The following is a 22,158-nucleotide window of genomic DNA, read 5'->3' as shown; positions in this document are numbered from 1 at the left end:
TCAGCTCATTCTTTCAATCATTAGATTCAGAATGTGGGCTGCAGGGGGTCCCTAAATATAGTCCTCTTTCGTTGACTATTTTACAAATGGGGGCGCTGAGGCCTGGGTGGGCCGACTGCCCTGTCTCAGCCTCTTCTCCTTAGTGCAGGCTCCTAACTCACTGAGTCGACAGAAACCCAAACAGGACACTCATTCGGTGTTCCAGCATGTTCCAGCACGTCCCAGATGCCAGACACACAGTTGCGGATGGACTGGAGCGCCCCTGTTTCCACTCTGGAAGGAGATCAGAAATCTGCAGCTGGTGACAAAAACCATGGGGGGCCCACACCCCACGCGGGCTGGACCTCACAGGCCCCGCCTGGCTGGGAGGGAGCCGCTGTGTTTGTGCTAGCTCCCTGGGCTGCTGGGTCTGTTTGGGGTGTGAGGAGAGAACAGCGTGGGGGCGCCCTGGAAGCAGCCCCTCATGGCCTCTCCCCTCCACCTCCAATCGTTGCCTGCCTCCTCCGCACAGGACCTTAGGGACTCTCTAGGCACCTTCGGCGTGTGCCCGAGTTACAGAGATGGACGAGGGCGGCCACACGCTCACAGCCCTGGAGACGCCCTCACAGTCCGTGCCAGGGGCCTTCAGACCAGGATGGCTGCACCCGTACAAGCTGCCCTCCCCACCTGCACCAGCGCTCTGGGGCTGGCATCACTCTGCCCTGTTTCACATGCTCTCACGTAACCTGTGACGGACGCCATTGGTTCCCTACTGGCCCCGTGGCAGGCCTGGGCGTGGATGTCCCCCTTCCCTGGGTACAGAGGGAGACTGGGGCTTGCAGCCAGAGGTGGCGGGGGTCTCTTGCACCCCTGCTGCTGCTGCTGCAGCCTGCCCTGGAGAGGGCGGGAGGGCAGGGAGCTCCCTGAGGCAGGGCCCTCCCCCCTGTCCCCGGCACTTACCCGGGACGTTGTGACCTGACCCACGCTGTCCCACACGCGGGCACAGATCACACAGTGGCACCTGCAGGCAGGAGCCGTCGGGGGTGGGCCCCAGCAGCGCCTCGCACATGCGCTTTGTTACTTAATGTGTCATGTAAGCAGGTCACTTGGAGGGGCACAGATTTTCCACAGCTCGGGGAATAAATATCTTCGCTTTGTAAAACCACTCTCGGGGCAAAGTGTGTGCCGGGCAGCTTAAAGAGAAAAAATGAGCTTAAGCCAAATACTTTCGTTTCAAGTGACAGGCGGCAGGAAGCTCGATGCGTTAGTTCCCAGGACCAAGAGTTTTAATCCAAAGCCCTCCCCACGCGGGCATATAAACTCCCGGAAAGGATCAGTCACTTCATCCCCATCAAAATTATCCGAAGGTTTTTTTTTTTCTCCTTGAACATTTTCATGCCGAGTTTTGTCCCAAAGTGAGTGTTGTTTGTTATCGCGAGTAACACAGTCTGGCAGGACTGCAGGGCTGGGCAGGGGGCGGCAGTTTCTGCCGAGATCCCGGGGGACGGCCCCCCCCTCCTGGGAGGTGTCACAGGACATCACAGAGCCCCTGCATTACTGAGCTGCTCATCCCAGGGCTTATGAGGACCTGTCCTCTCTCCGGGCTGATTAGGATTCTGCTTCCCTGTGCAGCAGCGTGGGGGGTGGCGGGGGCCCCCACATTGCTGCTTCTCGTGTTCGGAGTAACACGCAGGGGACAGCCCCCTGCCCGAGCTGTGGCCACCACGAGGCAGTGAGGAGACATCCTTGGCGGCAGGCTCTCCTGAGAGGCCGTCACCGACTTCACAGACTCGAACACCCAACATCCCCTCTGTGCTTCTGGGGACGGTGAGCCCACGGTGGGTGGGCGCCCTGCATCGCCCACACTTGGGTGCCCGGTTGTCCCTGCGCGCCTGGCTGCAGAGGCGCCATGGCGTATTTGCTGGGTCCACCGTCACCTGCACGACCAGCACTGGGGGTGTTTGGGGACAGCACGCTCTGCCCCCTTGCTGCCACGCTCACTCCTTGCCCCGACCCCGCTACGCTGAGCGCGGGCTTGTAGGTCAGACACGGTTAACACTGGCAAGTTCCCACAAGACAGCAGCTTTATCACGTGCGTGGGGCACCAATGACCGTGCCTGGCGACTCACCCACTGCCTCCCCGGCCCCAGAGAGGAGCCATCGAACCTCTGCTCTGCAGCAGCCCCTCTACCTGCTTCGACCGAGAATGGACAGGCCCGTGGAAAACTCTCGGCCAGTCACACTCTGTTCTCCGCCGTTTCCAATTCTCCTCTCAGGATTTTATACGTATTTTTTAGTTCTTTAAAATTAAAAAAAATCATTTGATGAGTGGTCTTTAAACATTTCTGATCGCCCACCCGTCGGTAAAAAGCATCTGAGCAAATGCCCCTAAATATATGTAATGTATTTAATTAAAAATATGAACATGATTAACACCACTAACATGTTAAATATTAAATATACTACGAAACACACATGAAAATGAGAAAGATGAGATAAAATGAAATAAACAGTATTTCAAAATGTTCATTTATTATTAAAAAACATTTTGCCCTCAATTTAAGATGATAAATAATTAAAAATCAATAATTTTAAAAGCACAAGGAGGCTGGTGTGAATGAACATGCCTCATGGCTTCTCACACCGTGGTCTGGCTTTCTCTCTGCAAACCCGGGACCGCACGGCTGTCGTCCATGACGGGCTTGCTTCCACACATGGCTGTCACAGCTAAAAAGAACACCTCAGAAAAATATGTAAATTCATAAATTCGAACAAAGAAGGGCACCTTCAGCTGTGCTTGCAAAATCGTGGCCCGTCAGCTGCGCACAGGCCTCCGTAGACCCCATCCTCGCTGGAACCCATCCCTGGGCTGTGCTAGTGTGTCTTTAATAACCGGGTTCAAAACTCACCGGAACGTTTGATTTGGAAGACCTTTTTCTTAACAGACTAGAAAACAGATTGAACAGGTTTTGGCAACAAAGTCACATGACATTAAATCAAGTTTCGGTTTTCAGAGCACATCACCTGTTTCTTGAAAAGGACAGTGGTTTTGTCCCTGGTAACTCAGAACTTTGCTCTTACCTAGAAGGGACAGGTCCCACGAGTTCTTGTGCTTTTTGTTAGACACGCAGGCCAGCCCTCCTCTGCTCTCGGGCCTGAGAAGGGTGTCTCGATCATCAGCCTCCTGTGCCTTCGACGTGGCCCGTGAGCAGCTTGCAGGAGCAGGCCGGGGTCAGCCCCGTCCTGGGGCCCCTGGGGCTGTCCTCTGGTTGTGCGGCTGTGCGTGCAGGTGTGTGTGCACCGTGTGCAGGTGTGTGTGTACCGTGCGAGTTGTGCGTGAACCACGCTGCGTGCACGTGTGTGCGCGCTCGGGTACGTGACTTTCAAGCACGTATCTACTTGGTGAGGGCTGGTTAGTTAAAACGAAGCCTCATCTGTAAACCACAGTGGTGGGCACAGGTCACCTGAAATGTGGTCCTCTCGGATCTGAGGGATCCCCTCCAACCTCTCAGGCCCTACTCTGCCACTCCCTGTGAAACCAGAACCTCACAGCCAGAGTGTTGTTTCCACCCAGATCCCACGCCCGCCCTTGTAGACCACACCCTGGGTCTCTGGTCCCTACAGTTCCCTGCCAGCCTTCTTAGGAGAGCTCCTAAGGCCTGGGGGGCCTCCCCAAGGCCGAGTGAGTCACCAGCATGTGCCCCAGGCCCATGCTGGGCAAGCGGGGTGGCTGTTTTCAAAATGTGGTGAACAGGGCTTGGCTGAGAGGCCTGGGTCGCCCACCCCCGGGGGGACATTGCTGGGGATGGGGCAGGAAGGGAGTTGGGGAGCTGGAGGCTGCCAAGGCCCCTGTAAGAGTGGGGGGAGGGGGGCTAAGCCTGCTGCAGTATTTCTGACTGTGCCTAGAGAGATGAACTGGAGGGGCCACTCACCTACCGGGCTACTTTGTGCAAAATAAAAGAGGTTCCCCTGAGGTGGGCGGAGCCTGCAGGGAGCTGCTCTCTGTGGTCCCTGCCTGGGAGCAGAGTGGACAGCACACGGTGTCCCGTGGCCCAGGGCAAGGAAGGCCCACCCAATCTCCGTCTCCTTGGGCGTCAGTGGCCTGGTGCCACCACGGGGGCGGGTCACTTGTCCTCCCGGTGTTGGGTCAAGAGGTAACTGTGGAGAGAAGCTCCAGTTTCTCCTGCACCCCATGGATCATTTGGGGCGTCCTGTGGGGGGCGAGTCATTTGGGGGGCGTCCACACCTCACCTGGGGGCCCGAAGCTCCCTCCCTTTGTCCCACCTGACCTTTGGTGTCCCCAGTGAGTCATGGACTGCTGTTTTATGCCTGGTTGCTTACACGCAGCTGCCCGCTGCTTCCTGCACCTCAGCGTCCGCCGGTCCTGCTTCCTCCCCAGGGCTCTAGGGAAGAGGACGTGCTCCCGGGTCCGTTGGTCTAGAGCCACTCAGGCTCCCCACGGAGCGATAGTCCCACAGGCATCGTTCTCGCTCAGCAGCGGGTCTCCGTCTGGACAGTGACAGTGTTGTCTTCTGCTCACGGACATCTGCGGTCACTGGCACTGCCCCTGGACGTGTGCACTCCCTCCGTCCTGTCTCCTCCACAGCTCCTCTTCTTTGTGAGGATTCTGTGTTTTGGTTTTGCTTGAGCCTCAGATTGCTGCTTCCACGGTTTTCATCCTTGGTTGTTTCTGTCATGGGTTGGATCGTGTCCCCAAACCCACATGCTGAAGCTCTGACCCCCAGTGACTCAGAAGGTGGCAGTATTTGGAGACAGCGTCTTTAACAAAGAGGTGAGTAAGGCAGAACAGGGTCCGATAGGACTGGTGTCCTCATAAGAAGAGATGAGGGGACACACACACTCACACAGAGGGACGAGTGTTTGAGGACACAGGGAAACATGGCCGTCTACATGCCCAGGAGAGGAGCCAGCCCTGACCACGCCTGGACCCTAGACATCCAGCCTCTGGACGAGGAGAAATCGCTGTCTGTTGTTGAAGCTTCAGCCTATGGTGCTTTGTTATGGCGGCCCTAGCAACCTCATACATGGCCCATTCTGGAAAGTTCTCAGTCATTATCTCTGAGCGTCACCTCTTTCCCATCCTCTCCTCAATGCCTCTGGTGGATCATTTCATTCTGTTTTTCATACGTTTTGATGGCCCATAATTTAAACAATTTTTAATCTTTCTGAGCTGTTTTCTGGATAATATTCCCTTCTCTATGTTCTGATTTGATGAATCCTGTTCCCGCTTGGTCTCATCTGTGTTAAGCCCTTCCCTCGAGTTTTTAATTTCTGTGATACTTTTAATTTCTGAGTTTCTAAATTACTTTCTTCATTAAAAGTGTCGCTCGTTCTGTGTTTATGTTGCCTTTGGTCTCCTTGCATGTCTACGTTCTCAGGTGTCTCTGGTCCCAGACGCGAGTCCTGTTGTCTCCTGCTCGGATGACACTTCCTGCGGCTCATCTTCTAGCTTGGAGAAGTGTCCTTCCTGGAAAGCATGCATGTTTTTTCTTTCCTGGGCCCCAGGGAGTCCAATCACGTGACACGACTTTTATCCTAATCCTTATCTTGAGACCCACACACCAAGAATGGGTAGAAATTCATACCTTGCACGGCCACATGTCACACGCTCAGAGTTTCTATTTCTTTTGTGAGCCTTTTCATGCTGACCTCCTGGCAGATGGAGAACTTCCTTGCTGGTTTCTTGGAACAGCGGGTAGAATTTCTCTAGTCTTGTTTCATGGATGGGGGGCCCTTCAAGCTCCCGCTTGATATGGGAGGCTGTTGTTCCAGCGAACGCAAGCCCTCGGCCATATCTCTTACCTGAGCTTCACACGAACCTGTCACCACTCCTGTCCCTGTCCCTCGTTCCCTGAGGGCTGACCTAGCACCGGCTCCATGACCACTCTGGCTTTGACTTCTCATTTATTTTGGACACTATAAAGTTCTCCTTCTTTTTGTGAACCAGGCTGCGTAGTTAAAATTGTATGATTGTTGTTGTCTATTCTTAGTCTAGTTGCCCTAGAAAGTAGAGCCCGAGGCAAAGGCTTCTGTGCTCACGTTTCTCCTGGGGCAATCTCAGGGAAGAGGGGACTGAGACCGGAAGGCAGGAAAACCAATACCAAGGAGGCCACTGGGCGCCACAGGCTGATGGCTCTGTCTTCAGAGAGACCACGTGGAGCCCCTGGAGATCGGACGCGTCTGAGCAGGGAAAGCGAGAGGGTGGGATGGGTCTGCCGGGTCCTGTCGCTCACAGCCTGATTTTCCCTCCGCAGTTACTTCAGTTCACACTTGCGATTGCGCGTGCGTGGGCGGTCACACACCCTGGTGCATCTCATCCCTCAGAGGCAACGAGAAAGCCCTGAGAAAGCAAGTAGGAGGCCTCGTGGTGAACTTGAGGAAGGCTCTGTGGTGTCATTCACACTCGCATGCCGCACTGGAAACGGCCGCCCCAGGGGACTCTGGGGCCTGCGGTGCAGCCGGGCCATCTGACGGACCGTACCTGAGTCCTTTATGGCGTGTCCCCGCACACCCGCCCCGAGGAGGCACGTCCTTGCTTATTTCCTGAGGGCGGTGCAGGTAGGATTCTTTAAGATGCTATCTAGCTGCAATCTACTAAAAGTTTAGAAAAAAGGTTGTCAAGCCAAGCACTGGTCCCTGCCACTGCAAACGGTCCCAGGGCTGAAATCAATACCCGTCCTCTCCTTCCTCCACCCCCCTTTCTGGATTGGTCTCCTTCAGCTAGAAGTGTGGCCAGTCGGATTTGTTTGTCCTGAGGAATGGAACCCTTGGTTGCCTTGCCCTGGAGGGGTCATGATTGCTGCAATTGTCTGTTCGTAGCTTATCCTTGGCATGGACTAAAATGTCCCAGCGAACCTGTCAGTTCCAGATGTTTCCCTCCCTGTCCCCAGTGAGTATCAGCAAACCTAGCCCTTCAGGGTATTTGGGGTTGATTGCCCCTCCTATACAGTAAGTCCATTCTTTGCTTGCTTGTCCAGTGGCGTGGGAAGCCTCAGGCGGCTGTATGGTAGTCACGGCTTCCAGCGGAGCAGAGATACGGACAGAAACGTTCCCCAGCTCTAGCCAGGGAATTGGGACTCCCATCCTAGCACAGCCTATAACAGCACTGGCAGGAAGGAAGCGCTGATCATGCTCACTGACGACAGCGGTGATGGGGCACACTTGCTTCTCTGTGGTTCCTGGAGCTTGTCTTTGAGGCCCTCGTGACCCAGGGCCACTAACTGACCATGGCTTCAGTACAAACCCTGGATCCTGGGGGACAGTGACCGAATCCTGAGAGGTTCTGGCCCAGAGTGGGCCCCTTAGCTCAGCCATTAACAAGCCTTTCTGTCGTTCTTACTAGGTTGGCCGCTTCTGGGTGATGGGGTCCCGGGTGACATTAGTGAATCCCATGGTCATGTGCCAAACTTCATGCCTTCTTTACTTTGACATAGATCTCTTGGAACAAAAAAATGTTGTATGGAATACTGTTTCGATTGTGTAATACAGCATAACAAACCACCTAGAAACCGAGTGGTCTAAAACCTACAATTTATTATGATTTACTTTCCTGGGGTTGGCAGGGTAAGGTAGTGGGTCTCAGCTGGTCCTTCTTATGGTTGCAGTCATATGGTGGCTGCCCGTCTGAAGCCTTCTTCCCTGAAATGGCTGTAACTGCTGGGGCTGCAGGTGGATCTCACTTCCCATGCAGCCCCTACCTGAGGCCAGCTTGGGCTTCCTCACAGCATGGCAGTCCCAGGGTGGTTGGATATCTGTGTGTTGGCTGGCTTCCCTGAGAGCAAGCATTCCAAGAGTGAAAAATTGGAAGCCACTTGAGGCCTGGCCCCAGAAACCAGTACAGTGTCACCTCTGTCCTAGTCTGTTGGTCAAAGAACCCACCCAGTTTCAAGGAGAAGGAGCACAGATTTCACCTTTTGATAGGAGGAGCGTCAAAGAATTTGTGGCCATCCTTAATCTTCTGCAGGCAGTAGGTCAATAGATTAGGAGCTCTAAGCCACGGGGAAGACAAGGAAAAAAAAAACCCATGCTAAAGTATCTATAAACTTCTGTAAGGATAAATAACTTTACTTCCAAGGTGGAGGGCGTTTGAGGTCATCGGCCTGCCTCCATGAGGCTGGCTGGTCTCCCCAGGGCACGGTGCCGTACCAGAAACTCGGCGTTGGTCTGTGCTGCTGGCAGGCTCGGCACTCAGCAGTGACAGTCACCACATTGGGCTTGATGAGGGGAAGGCCGCGCCCTGAGACTCGTGTGTGCTTTCTTCCCTCTCCTCATGGACACTCTGTTCATGGAACAATGGTATAAGCCGTGGACTTGGACTTGTGGAGGACAGAGGCCGGCTGGGATCCACTGATGCGTCATCCTGCCCCCCTAGTGGCTCAGTGCCTCCTTCGCAGGAGACGCTTTCTAGTGTGTGTTAACACCAGACACACGGGTCTTCAAGCATCAGGCCTCTTTTGCAGGCCAGCCACACGCCTGTTCTCCCCAAGTTTTTGGATCTACTTTTCTGATCTTGCTCCTTTTATGTCCTGATCAGCAACGCAAGCCATCTGCGTTGCCGACTTGGAGTCTGTGAATATTTCATATAAATGGAACGGTTACGTGTTGTGCCCACAGATCTTCTATTAAGAGGAGGATTTCCCTTCACTGCCTGCAGGGCCAGCCAGAGGGGCTACGATGTGGCAGAGTCCATTTCTGGCACTAACGTATTGTGCTGACGTGTGTGAATTTCAGGCTGGAACGTCCTCCTCTTGTATTATTTCTCAAGAGAACCTCTATGAGAGCACAAGCATAAGAAGGAAGAGGCACGTGACAGATTTCCAGTCATGACTCCGTGGGCCTGGTAATAGCAAGCTCACATTGATGGTCTGGCCACACAGCCTATCCATAAAATATCCCAAAGCACACCAGAAACTGTTTTTCAAACGGGAAAGCCCTCTTTTCAAAAAAATGTGTATTTATTTTTGAGAGCGAGAGTGAGAGAGACAGCCTGTGAGTGGGGGGGAGGGGCAGAGAGAGAGGAGGATCTGAAGTGGGCTCCGCGCTGAGAGCAGAGAGCCCCGTGTGGGGCTTGAACTCACGAACTATGAGATCGTGACCTGAACTGAAGTCGCACTTGACTGATTGAGTCGCCCAGGCGCCCCTCAAGTGGGAAAACTCTTGAGAGTTTCTCAATGTTGCCTGAGAACACTGAGGGTCCGTACTGCGACACCCACAGAATGTACCAGAAACTCTACCGTGTCCTGACGTCCATAAATACCTCTAGACATTGGCTCCGCTGATCACTTGGAACAAGGGCTTCAACACCTTGTATCCAAGCCTAGCCTTGCTGCGGAGTCCTGCTCTGGGCCCCACCTGAAGCCGGGAGCAGTATTTCCAACTGTTGTCTCCAAAATCTAAGGAGGCCTACCAAAACTTCTGCCCCCGTCTTAACAGTAGAAGGCTTAAGGTGCAAGCACTTACTTACTTAGAGGCTGTGCCCTAAATCACTGGACCCCTAAAATCTCATGGGCCCTGAATCCTCACCGGGCTCTGTTCCCACCCAGTGGCACACGCATATCTTACCCGGGATTCTGGGGTCCCGGCCGCTTCTCACTCACCAGATCCAGTGAGTGTGATGTCGTCAGCATTGTAGACCGTGAGGATCAAGGCTCCGGTGAACATATCACAACCAAGAGCAGGCTGACGTTGACCCTGGGCTGGGCTGTGAATGTGCACTGCTGTCTTGGCCATGAAGGCAAGCTGCTGTGACCCGCACGAGGAGGGGAGAGAAGGAGGCACCTTCACACTCCTTGTGCCCGGGGCTGAGTTGGTCTGCCCCGGGGAGGGTACCACGCAGCCGCAGGTGGGGGTTCCTCAGTTCCGGTGCCCTACTCTATCCTCTTCCTCCTTGTCATGTGCCCTTTGTCACTAAAACAGAGGCCGGTTTGAGGACTGGAGCCAGTTAATGACGACAGTGGGGTTGTGCTGTTGTGGGTAACCTGTTGGGTAACCTACCGCACATCCGGTGGTTGGGCAGGCAGTCAGCACGCAACTAGTCAGTTTGGGGGGGAGTTTGGCCCGGATGCCCTCCAGTGCCGTGGGGTCTCTGCAGTGCTGGCCTGGGCAGACGGCAGGCCTGCCTCACAAACCGTTCTGGGTTGCCTTTGTGGCTCTTCAGTGTGGCCTTGGCCCGTCTGTGCCTGATCTCTCCTCACAGAGGGGCAGCTGCCTTGTCTTCCTTCGGTCCCGTCTTTAGGGCAGCTCTTTCCCCATCAGCCTCAGCCTCCCCTCTCTCCACGCTCTTTCTCAGGCAGCCAGGACAGTCCCAGCCAGCCGGAGAGGTGCCCTTCCTTCCCGGGCTGCCCCACTCTGGGAGGTTCCATCCTGCCGGTTTGTACCCTCCAGCTCACCGCCTGCATCAGGGATCTTGAGCTGAAGAGTCAGCACTGGTCCGTGTCACGTGGCGAGGATGAGCGTCCCACTCTCCTGAGGTCTCTCACTGTGTCCCACACAGGGAGGACACCAGTGGAGACTGGCAGTTTGTGAGTGGGGGGGGGAAACTCTTGTTCCAAACAGTGTCCTCCTGGTAAGGCAGAACCCACCCTGATCCTCTCCCCACACGGCTAGGGGCTGGGACAGCAGGCATACGTTTTTAGTTCTGGTCACTATCTTCAGGGTGTGTGTTTGTGTATGTGTGTGTGTGTGTGTGTGTGCACACTTGTGTATGTTGCCTAAGATGATGTGGGTCCTACAGAAATAAAGTCCTGGAAGGGCTGGGCTGTGCCCACCCTTTCTCACCTTAACTAGATATGATTTATGTCAACAGAGAACTTTCACGTGACCCTAACTGAAAAACAGCCGACGGGTGAGTCCCCGGTAGGACATTAGATCCGTTTGGCAAAGACAGGCGTCTATAGTACCCCTTGCATCCAACCACCTACCCGGTGGCTCCTCCCTCCGGGTCTGGAAGGTCCACTTTGCCCTTCCGGCCTCTTCCTGCTGGCCCTGAGCACGCAGTGTGCAGGGTGGGGAGGTGGGGGGGGGGGGTTGGAACAAAGACAGCAGCTCTCACTCTAGAGCCTTCCGTGCAGGCACGTGGCAGAGGGGTGGGGTTTCCACGGCCACTTTCCCTGTGAGGAGCTTTCCTAAAGGAGAAGGGAGGCCACCGGCTCACTCTTGGGAGGTGTGCCTGCCACGTGTCCTTTTAGAGAGAAGGGAGAAGGCCACACGAGACCCTGTGCAGTGCTCTGCTCGCAGTGTCCCAGAGACCCGTCCAGGAGCTCCCACGGGGAGCAGCCCCCACCTGTCTATCTGTCTCTGTCTTCTGTTTCTCTCTCCCTCTGTCTCTCCTTCTCTGTTTCCTTCCCCCTGTCTGCAGTCTCCCCTCCCATCTCTCTCTGTCTCTCTTTCTTTCTGTCTCTCTCTCTCTCCTTGTCTTTTCCCTCCCCCCCTTCTCTCTGTCTCTGTCTCTGTCTCTGTCTCTCTCTCTTTTTTTTTTTTTTGGTTTTGCCCCCTGTCTCTCCCTCTGCCTCTGTCTCCATCCCCCTCTCTGTCTCTGCCCCCCTCTCTGGCTCTGTTCCCCCTCTGTCCTCCTCTCTGCCTCTGTCCCCCTCTCTGGCTCTGTCCCCCTCTCTGACTCTGTCCCCCTCTCTGGTTCTGTCCCCCCTCTCTGGCTCTGTCCCCCCTCTCTGGCTCTGTCCCCGCTCTCTGACTCTGTCCCCCTCTCTGGCTCTGTCCCTCCTCTCTGACTCTGTCCCTCTCTCTGGCTCTGTCCATCTCTCTGGCTGTGTCCCCCTCTCTGGCTCTGGCTCTGTCCCCTCTCTGGCTCTGTCCCCCCTCTCTGGCTCTGTCCCCCTCTCTGTCTCTGTCCCCCTTTCTGACTCTGGCTCTGTCCCCCTCTCTGGCTCTGTCCCCCCTCTCTGACTCTGTCCCCCTCTCTGGTTCTGTCCCCCCTCTCTGGCTCTGTCTCCCCTCTCTGACTCTGTCCCCCTCTCTGGCTCTGTCCCCCTCTCTGGCTCTGTCCCCCTTCTTTGGCTCTGCCCCCTCTCTGGCTCTGTCCCCCTTCTTTGGCTCTGTCCCCCTCTCTGGCTCTGTCCCCCCTCTCTGGTTCTGTCCCCCCTCTCTGGCTCTGTCCCCCCTCTCTGACTCTGTCCCCCTCTCTGACTCTGTCCCCCTCTCTGGCTCTGTCCCTCCCCTCTGACTCTGTCCCCCTCTCTAGCTGTGTCCCCCTCTCTGGCTCTGGCTGTGTCCCCCTCTCTGGCTGTCCCCCCTCTTTGGCTCTGTCCCCCTCTCTGTCTCTGTTCCCCTTTCTGACTCTGGCTCTGCCCCCCTCTCTGGCTCTGTCCCCCTCTGGCTCTGTCCCCCTCTCTGGCTCTGTCCCCGGCTCTGGCTCTCTCTCCCTGCTGGCAGTGGTGTGTTGGCTCCAGAGCCTGCTGTCTGAACTGGGAGACACAGTCAAGGGCAGCTGTGACTCACCTGCTTTTTCATGTGAAGGCCAAGAGGACGTAGGCCACTGACCGGAGTCCCTTGGGGATGACAGCAGCACTGGATGAACCCCAGGCCCCCATCCACAGCCAGACCGTGGAATACAGCCTGCTTGTCAGAGGCTAAAAGCAGGGAGCCCCACCCGGGAAGCTAGTGTCCCGGCAGGTGCCAGCGGAACTCGTGCTAACCGCCAGCATGTTTACCTTTAGGGTGGGAGCCAGATGCTTCCGTGCGTGGTTCGAGCCCACCTCCCCAGCACGGGGATGCCCTCTGTGCCTCCCATAAGGACAGCTTTTGCTGTCCCCCAGCCCCTCATCCCCACAGAGCAGCCTGCTGGCTGTTGTCGATATGCCTGGTTATAAGGTGATCCGGGAACACGGGAACACAGAAACGGGGCAGCACGCGGTTCCGGAAGCTCAGGACCCAGGGCAGCTGTAAAGTGCAGGTCAGTTTGCCAGCCCCAAAGAAGAGAGTGCCGGGTTGCAGCACTGTTGATGTGTGTGTCCTCTGTCTCGTCGTCCCGTATGCTCGACTTGGACGCTCCGTGCATGCTCACCTCTCCTTGTGGAGCACATCTCCAGCCTTCGCCGTCATCCAGGCGGGGGCTCCTCACGAGCATGCTTGGCTAGAGCTTCCCCTCTGCACAGGTGCCACCTCACCTCCCCCCACCCCTGCCCCAGTCACGGGCCAGGGACTTGGCCAGTGACGGGTTAGGAGTCGCTCCTTCAGCAAGGGGGGCGCAAGGGGAACACCCCCCCCCCCCCCCCGATCACCTTGCCTGATGAAATGCAGTCAGATGCTTCGGCAAGCAAGCAAGCAAGCAAGCAAGATCAGGTGCACGGCTTTGGATTCCAGCACCACACGGGAGGAACCCTCGGCTGCTGCGTTGGGTGTATTTCCCTGACCAGGGCAGCGGGTGCGGGGACTGGTTTACTTGCTTTGATCTTCACTCCATCGCTCTGGCCATCACACAATCTCCTCTGAGCTCAGCAGACCCAGCCGTGCTGCCCCCAGGCCGTGCTTTGTGACAAAGAGGCTGTGGGGAAGGAGGGCAGGCTGGCTGGCTCTAGCCCCCAAGGGTGTGGTCGCGCTGCCTCAGCGGTTTGTGAAGGGGGTGTTACAGCAACCCTTGTTCCCTAGGTGGCCGACTCGCCACCACGTGATCTGTGCCCTTGTGTTCTGGGCTGAGCGTAAGGGGTGGCTGAGGTGACAATGTGAGTTCTCCCTGTGGAAAGCAGGCCCCGCGTGGAGGCAGAGTCCTACTGAGGCCAGCAGATGCCCCACACTCCAAATCGGGCTCAGGTTGACCGCTCCAGACCTCTCTCCGTAGCAGGGGAGGGGGGCCTCTGTAGCTGGGGGTGTTGGGTGCCGCTCACGCCTGGGAAACCTGTACTCCCCGGAGGACTTGGACGACATAGCTGGCCACTGGGACTGCTTTCTGCATGCAACCAGTTCCCTGGCCCTTTTAGCCATCTACTGTGGAGACAGGAAGCCTCCTTGCCCTGACCCCACGCTCCAGCCGGAGATAACATGGCCACCAGCCCCTACTCTCTGTGGTGTGTGTGTGTGTGTGTGTGTGTGTGTGTGTGTGTGTGTGTATGTGTGTGTGTGTGTGTGTGTGTGAGACAGTCAGGAAGGCTGGGCAGTATAAGGCTTCCCAGGGCTTGATCTGACATCATTCCAAGCGGATGATAATTCCAAGGCTGCTCTCTCTGTTCCCTTCATCCTCCAACAAACACCATGGACTTATTTATAAATGCAGGCCCCTGGGTGCACTTCTCACGGGAAGGACCGCGGTGACAGCGATGGAGAGGGTGGTGAATGGCACACACAGTGCTAATGAAGGGGGAAGTGCCTGGAACACAGTGTGTGGGGAATTCGAGGCAGGCTGGCCCCATCCAGGGGGAGGATCCCAGGCCCGCTCCAGGCCCCGGCCCAGCTGCTGTGGTCTGCAGTTTGGCTCTCAGAGATCTGCTAACGTATGATAATATGCCAGCAGACGTGGATTGTCTCGTGTGTCAAGGGCGGGGGCATGAGACGAGCTGCTTTTTTCCTCCCAGGGCTGGCAGGAACTGGAAATAATTGAAAGTTGTTAGGGTCCAACATGCTGTCCCGAAAACACTATCATTAATTTCCTAATGACTAACTGTGTCTTCCAGGAGGCAATGAAGGCAGCTGAGGGGACGAGGGCCCCTGGCGGGGACGGGGAAGTGGGAGGCTGGCAGCCTGTAATCTGGGGGTGGACTGAAGGTGTTGTGCTGCGCCTGCACCCCACACCCTGGCCTCGGGAGCGGGGACCCCAGGGTCCTTCTGTCCCCTCTGCCCACAGAGTCAAGGGGAGGGTGACAGTCAGAGCCACGCAGTCAGGACACGACACGTCCACGTCCTGCAGGGTGCTCTGCCGCTGCTCCTTCTCGTTCACTTCCCAGCACCTCCCTCCATCGTTCCGGCTGCGGGACCACCCAGCCAGGCCCCCCCTCCCCCGCCTCCACATCCTCCTTCCTACCCCCAGAGCACACGGTCAAGCACGTCTCTCCACTCCAAGTGACAGTCGCTGCTACACTGCTGCGTGGGCGCCCACGTCCCCTGCCTCTGTGACCCCCTTCTTTGGAAGGACTCACAACCCAGGTGTTGTTTGTATTTCTGCTTCCCCCAGTGCTGCCGCCCTTCTGTGTGAACCCCACCCACAGTCCCTTCTCACCCGGTAGCCTGGCGCCCTTTCTTTTTCAGAGGTTGCCTTTGAACACACAAGGGACATAAGAAGACAAATGAGACCCAGCTCTTCCTGACCCCCCCCCCCCATGCCTGCACTGACTGCTGTCACCCAACCTGGCCAGTCTCTGAATGCCCAAGGGGCCCTTCGTGCACTGTGGTGAGGCTCCGGGTCATTTCCAATGTGCCCACAAAAAGAAGTGGTCATAACTGTGACCTTTGTGTGGGTGGGCTTCCAGTGGCCCACAAAGGAGTAGGGTTCACAGGGGGGAAGCCTGGGAAATGTCTCCCGCCCCACTCTAGGGGCAAAGGGTACAATAGGGCCACCAAGTGTCACAGCTTTATCCCCAGGTCCGTCTCACAACCCCTGTCCTGACAGCCGGTGGACCCCTCTGGGTCCTCAGGGGCCTAAGAAGTCCAAGCAAGGCTGAATTTCTTTCGTGTGGGGAAGGGTGCGGGGTAGGAAGTCCCAGGACCCCTGTAGGCCTACCTGGGGTCACTCCTGGGCCATCGGAGGTCACTGCGGTGCCTGTGACCGCTTGTGCTGTGTGATGCTGCACTGGAAGAAATAATCTTGCTAAGGATAGGCCCCAAATGCACAGATGAGACAGAAGGGTCAGCTTCACGAAAATGACCCTAATACGAACAAAGCACAACGAATGAAGCCCAGGAAGTCTGGAGAAAGGGTAATAAAACAAAAACACGTGAGACATTGTGTCTTCTGAGGACAGCCTAGTAGCTCTTCAGACAGTCTTGGTCACCTGGGTATTCTGACCCGCACACTGGCACATGGATTCCTCAGTGGGCAGGAAAGAAGGCGCACCTGGTGAGGAGCCGAGACAGGTGCTGGGCAGGCTTGCCCAAGGCTTGCCCAGGGCCGGGACTCGAGAGGGGCGAGGTCCTGAGACAGGACAGGAGACTGTCGGCTTTGCGCTCCCGGCAGGCCAAGCCCTTCCAAGCCCCGCGGGGAGAGGAGGGGGAAGGGCGCCAGCCCAGGGAGGGTCCAAGTCCAGCCAGGTCCACTCGGCCCATCCTACGCCCAAGACCAACCAGGCCACCCCCAGGCTAGTGACCCGTCCCCGCTCCACCTGTGGCCTACCCCCTCCCCCCTCCCGCCACAAGCCACGCCCACGGCTAGTTACCCACCCTCCCTCCAACCCCCAGCCCTACCCATAGCCCTGGGACGCGTCCAAGCCAACCCCCTGACCTCTTTCCCTCTAGGGGCTAGCCCTTCCCCGCCCACTTGTGGCCCGCCTCCCTTTTTCAATGTCCCAGCCTACGCCACGCCCTCGACACGCCAGGGACCTGCCTTTCCCCACCCACCCATCAACGGCTCCGGCCCGGCCCAGGGCTTGCCTCTGCCACGCCCAGGAACCGCCCCAGGCCACGCCCCGAGCCAGTGACCCGTCTCCTCTCCTCCCCATTGTGGCCCTGCCCCGCCTCTGTCAACGCCGGAGGCCTCCCTACGCCCCCCACCTCGGCGAGTAGCCTGCCTCTTGTTCTGCCCCTTTTGTGGTCTCGCCCCAGTTCTGGGACCGCCCACTTGTGGTCGCGTCTCTGCCCCCGCCCCCAGCCAATTACCCTTTCTCCTGGGACCCCTCCCCCTTTATTTGTGGTCCCGCCCCTCCTTGGGACCCGCCTCAAGTCTGGCTCCGCCCTTGCTCCATGACAGGTTCATGGCCCCGCCCACCGCCAGTGACTCGCGTGCCCAAGACCCCGCCCCAATTTCCGTCACGCCCCCATCTCCATAGGTTCCGCCTCACCACCTCCCCCTCGCCCCGCGACGCTAATTGGTTTCTTTCCAGAGAGCTTTCCCGGGCTCCGATAGGCTTCATCCCTTACCGTTCCTCCTTTCGATTGGCCCGCCGCGCCCGCTTTCGCGAGGCCCAGCACTTGGACGGGGCGGGGCCAGCGGCGGCGGGCGGCGCGGGATTGGTCGGCAGCGCAGAAGGGGCGGGCCCGCGCCGCGCGCAGCGCCTCGGCTGGAGCGCAAGGAGCGGCTACCGCCGCCTCAGTCGCCTCAGACTCGGTCGTCTCAGGCTCCGCCGCCGCCCGGATCGCCCGGTCGTCACCAACCCTCGGCCCCACCCCGGGCTCCGGCCGGCCAGCCGGCGGGCACGCCCTCCTCCGCGGACAGGTGAGCGGTCGCGGGCGGAGCTGGGGCCGGGGGTCCTGGCCAGGGTCCAGGGGTCGGGCCGGGGTCAGGGCCGGGGATCGCGGTCGGGGGTCGAGGACAGGGGCGGGAGAGCGGGAGCCGGGACGGGGTGGGGGGAGGTCGCAGCCGGGGGCCGAGCGAGGGTCCCGGCCTCGGCCGGGGAGGGGGAGGCGACCTCCCGCGGCCGCTAACTTTGCCCGCGGGGCCCGGGGCTGGGGGCGTACGTCTCGGGGAGGCCGAGGGGCCTGAGACCCTCCCGGGCCCCACCAAGTTGGCGGGCTGCGGGGGGCGACGCGGGGCGGGGCGGGCGGCGCGGGGCGGAGTCGGGGGCGGGGGTCCGCGCCTCAGCCCGCGCCCGGCCGCCCTTCCCCCCCCCCCCACCCCGCCGCGGGGTCTCTGCGCCCCCGGCCCGGCGCCGGGAGCTCCCGGGGTAGCGGGGCGGGACGGCGGCTGGACGGAGGGAGGTCTGCAGCGGCTTCCGGGAGGCGCGGACCCCCGCCCCGCTGCCCCGAATCCCGAAGTTACTGGAGCTGCGCCTTCAAGATCAGAGTTAACGGCCCCGCTTGCGGGCGCGCACCTGCCGCGATTTCGTGCCGGAGTTTGGTGGCTCGGGACCGGGGCGGACCGGGGCGGAGACCTCGGGGCGCTCGCGGCGGGCGGGACGCGGGCGGCTTGCGGGAGCCGCGGTGGGAGCGCGCGCCGGCGGGCGTAGGCGGCGCCCCGCTCCCGGGAGCGGGACCCGGGCTGCCCGTGGCGGCCCCCGGCGCGCCTCGGCGCCCCCGAGTCGGGGAGGCGCAGGGCGCGGGCAGGCTCTGTGGGGTCACTGTTTTCTCCTCTTACTTGGGGTGCGTCAGAACGGGTGTATAGTCCGCACCGTGCGGCGCCTGGAAGCGTCGTTTACTCAAGTGTTTGTTTTTCCGCTTTTCCTTCCTGTTGAGAAGCGTGTCGCTCGCTTAGCAGATCGGAAAGTCAACCAGAAGTCGGGTCAGAGTAGCGCAGGCTGGGTTACCTCTCCTGCCGCCCTTCCCGCCGGGCGACGTGCACTTGCGGGCGCCTTGGGCTCTGCGCGCGGGCGGGCGGCGCTCTCGTCGACGGGAGTCGCGGCGCGTGACCCGCAGAAGGCACGTCAGGGCAGCGGGGCCCTGAGCAGACCTCGGGGGCTAGACGGGGTCCAGGCCCTGCCGTTCCAGCTCCCCCTGTGGCTCGGCCGTCGCGCGCCCTTCCAAATTGTAACTCGCTTTCAGGGGCGGAGGGTTGCCCCTTGTCTGTGTCTGGAGCCCGGCTTGCACGTTGGAGTCAGAGGAAGTGGTGGAGGTGCGTCCCCGCGAGCGGAGCTGATTCCCAGCGCCTTCACGCGCGAGAGCAGCTCGGCCTCCCGGTGTCTGGATTCTGTGTCTCCCCCTCTCTCTGCCCCCTCCCCGCTTGTGTTCTCTCTTTCGCAAGAATAAATAAACATTAAAAAAAAGAGAAAATATCCAGATTTATGGTTCTACTTTTTTTGGTAGTTATGAGACAATTTCAGCACCTGGGTTCATTTTTCTAGGTGTTTAAAAGGAAGCGGTCTTTTTTCCTGTCGTTGGAGTGAGGCTGAGAGCATGCTGTGTTTATATTTGCGAAACCCGGTGAGGTCCCTGAAACAGTTTGGCCGTTCAAAACTGCACGTTGTGTTTCAGTTTGAGCAACTTCATTCCTGGACCTGTAGCCAGTTCCTGGATTGGTTGCTCTGTGTCAGTGGCAAAGTCATTCCTATTTTCACAGAAACCTCAGGGCTTTATTGTAAAGTCATCACTGAAGCAAATCTTGGTAGATGGGAATTGTACATCCTTTTGGTAAAGGTTGGTCCTTTGGGCCAAAACAAAGAAAAATGCCAGCTAATGTATTGGAATCACTCTCCACTTAAACACTGGTGAATGAATGCCCTAGGTTTTGGGCAGCCCTGGTATCTCTGAGCTCTCAGCCCTAGTGGCAGGTCCCCTACGGCCCGTTGGTGCGCCCACTGTCCATGGTGCTGAACACGTGTCCTCTGTTTCTGTCTTCGTCTTAAATTTCCAGCGTGAGAGGGTTTTTTGCAGTATGTTTAAAAAGCATTTTCGAAATTTACACAATTGAGGAAAAGTTGAACAGGGGAGTTCTGTTGAGCCTGAATGCAAGCATATCTTTTAGAAACTCAAACCATGTTTTTGTCTCTTTTTTTAAAATGGATAATTGTGCTGACTCAACATTACCTTTCCCTTACTTAGTCTCCTTCTCACCAGGTGGGAATTTTCTTGCTGGAGTATGGACATCAGGTAATAAACCATTGAAACTAAGTGAGAGCCTGTTTCCTTAACAGCCACCCTCTTAAAAAATGTACCTTTACTGTAATATGTACACATATTTGTACGAGAGGCAGTTTGTTTTTCTCTAAACAAGGTCAATTGTAGCATCCCTCACACTCATGTGGTACTTTCCAGCCTTCCCAGAGTGGGGCTCAGGCCCTCTGTGTACGTGGTGAGCCTGTTGGGCAGGAACCAGGCATTCTTGCCGTGTTGGAGCAGCATCTCCTCTCTCTTCTGTAATTTTGAGGACATCTTTGTAAACCATTTTAGATAAATTTAGGTAAATTCTTTATTCTCTTGAGGTTAATTTTCTGTTCCTTTAGAATTGCCCCATAGGTTGGCAATAAAAAATAACGGGTACAGAGATTCTTCCATATGATAGTAAATTGTGCATCAAACTATGCACAGCTGTTGAGGTGTTTTGTTAAGAGTATCTGAACTAGTTCTTTGGCCCCATCAACTGAATACTTAACTCAGGTCACCCCGTGAAAGAGTCGCCTGTTTTGTTGAGGGAAACCCAGGGCTTCTTTCTGCCTCCTCCAAGCTTCAGAAATAGTGTCTGAGTGCCCACTCTTTGCCAAGGCCCCTGCTGTGATCTGGAAATCCACAGGGGAATGATACCGAGTATTTATCATTGAAGGACTCCACTTTGGATTGAGGACAGGACATGCAAACTGATGGTTACAGGGGGCCACAGTACTGCAATTGGGATACATAAAAAGTTGGGTTGGTGTGTTGAAGAGGGGTAATTAATTTAGGCTGAGAATCAGGGAAGGCTTCAGAGGGGAGGTAGCCTTGGTCCGAGACCTGGAGGGTGAGTTGTAATTGTTTGGGCACCGATGGGTATGAATTCATTACAAAAGGACAAGAAGGTTGGTGTAACTGGAGAATAGGATGTGTGGTGGTTGAAGGTGTGAAAGGCATTGTGGAAGTGTTGGGACTCAGAGGTGTGGGGGCGAGCTGAGGGGAGGTTGTGTGGGAGGCAGAATAATGGCCTCCCACATCCTAATCCCCAGAACCTATGAATATGCTATGTTATGTGGCAAAGAGAATTTAAGGTAGCAGATGGAATGGAGGTTGCTAATCAGCTCATTTTAAAATAAGGAGATTATTCTGGATTACCCTGGCGGGGGAGGGGGACAGAGTAACCCCAAGGGTCCTTAAATATGGAAGAAGAGCTAGTGTCAGAGTGCTGTGAACTGAGGAAGACTACCCATCATTACTGCCTTTGAAGATAGAAGGGGTTATAAGCTAAGGCCTGTGGGCAGGCTCTAGAAGTGAGAAAAGGTGAGAAAATGGATTCTCCCCCAGAGCCTCTTGAAAGGAACACAGCCCTGCCGACACTTCGGTTCTAGCCCAGTGAGACCTTGTGTCTCACTTCTGACCCCCAGAACTGTAAGGTACTTAATTTCTGTTGTGTTAAGCCACTACATTTGTGGACATTTGTTAGAGTGGCCTTGGGAAACTGATACAAGTTGGGACTGCTCTAGAAAGTTTTAGCTGGTGAAGTTTAAAGAGGAAATAACATGGTCAGATAGGCTGTAGAACACAAAACAGTTCAGCTGCTGTTGGGAGGAGGTTGCCCCAGGTAAGCGTGGTTCTGATCCCTCGTTTCATCTCCCGGCAAGATTGGCATATGATACTCCTACCTGGCCTAAGTCTCATCTGAAGTCATTCTCCTAGTCGTCTGTCCAGTCTCCACTCTTGCTTATTGCCATCTCCCACTGGCCCATTTCCTTTGTGCTGGGCACTCAGGAGAGAGTGGACCAGGTCTACATTTATAAGTGGGATTGTGGGGTCATGTAGGATGGGCCCAATTCCAGCCTCAGAGCAGTCATCCAAGTGTTTTCCAAACAAAGGTTTGTTTCTTCACATCCTCTCTAATCCTTTGTATCTTCAGATGTCTTAATTTTTGTCAACTAGGTATGAACTCACTGTTTTACTTTGCATTTTCTTGATTATTGGTAAGTTTGAAGATTTTTATATCCATTTATTAGCCACTTGGGTTTCTTCTGTAAATTGTATTAATATATTTGTCCATTTGTTACCTGGGTTGTCCTTTTTAAAGCTTTTTAGAAGTCCTTTAGATATTCTGGTTTCTATTTGTGCCCTGCTTTTTTTTTTTTTTTTTAATCCTTTTAAAAATGCTGTTTTGATGAAAAGATGTTTAATTTTTATGTCAAATTTATCAATCTTTTCCTTATGGTTTGTGGTTATTAAGTCTTATTTAAGAAATTCTTTGTTACCCCAAGTCATAAGATATCCTCATCTTTAAAAAAAAAAAAGGCTTGAACATTTGCTTTTTGTATTCTACTCTGAACTTATTTTTGTGTGAGGTGTAAGGTAGACATATAGTTTTAGAACTTTTCCCGATGTATAACCAGTTGTACTGTACTGTTTATTATACTATTTATACCATCCTTACCCCAGAGATCTGCGGTGCTTCCTTTGAAACATACAAAATTTTACAACTATATGGATCTGTTTCTGATTTCTCCATGTAAATAATGA

The 22,158-nt window shown here is 56.0% G+C and overlaps 1 protein-coding gene and 1 long non-coding RNA gene across 17 annotated transcripts in view; one reads left to right on the top strand and one right to left on the bottom strand.

The window, feature by feature from the left end:
* Window positions 1–6,530: 6,530 nt before the first annotated feature.
* On the bottom strand, window positions 6,531–13,149 carry LOC122198423. 4 transcript variants are annotated; one of them, XR_006192976.1, is made up of 6 exons: window positions 12,454–13,149; window positions 9,994–11,179; window positions 9,597–9,906; window positions 8,146–8,771; window positions 7,911–7,988; window positions 6,531–7,771 (listed from the first exon to the last, which is right to left on the bottom strand). It is a non-coding gene; the product is annotated as an uncharacterized LOC122198423 (long non-coding RNA). The 4 variants fall into 4 exon arrangements; XR_006192977.1 differs by lacking the exon at window positions 12,454–13,149 and having other exon boundaries at window positions 9,994–10,510; window positions 10,920–11,355; XR_006192974.1 differs by lacking the exon at window positions 12,454–13,149 and having other exon boundaries at window positions 9,994–11,355.
* A 4,080-nt stretch (window positions 13,150–17,229) lies between these two features.
* Window positions 17,230–22,158, top strand: part of PCBP3 (poly(rC) binding protein 3) — a 274,553-nt gene continuing 269,624 nt past the window's right edge. For 12 of the 13 annotated variants that reach the window (XM_042954554.1, XM_042954562.1, XM_042954561.1 and 9 more), the window contains exon 1: window positions 17,230–17,311. The gene's annotated coding sequence lies outside the window, so the exon portion shown is untranslated. The remainder of the gene's footprint in view (window positions 17,312–22,158) is intronic. The other variant, XM_042954551.1, reaches the window with a different exon arrangement.

The sequence above is a fragment of the Panthera leo genome, chromosome C2 (genome assembly GCF_018350215.1).
Source record: "Panthera leo isolate Ple1 chromosome C2, P.leo_Ple1_pat1.1, whole genome shotgun sequence".
NCBI lineage: Eukaryota > Metazoa > Chordata > Mammalia > Carnivora > Felidae > Panthera > Panthera leo.
The sequence above is the reverse complement of the archived record's forward strand: the minus strand, read 5'-3'. Positions and strand labels throughout refer to the sequence as shown.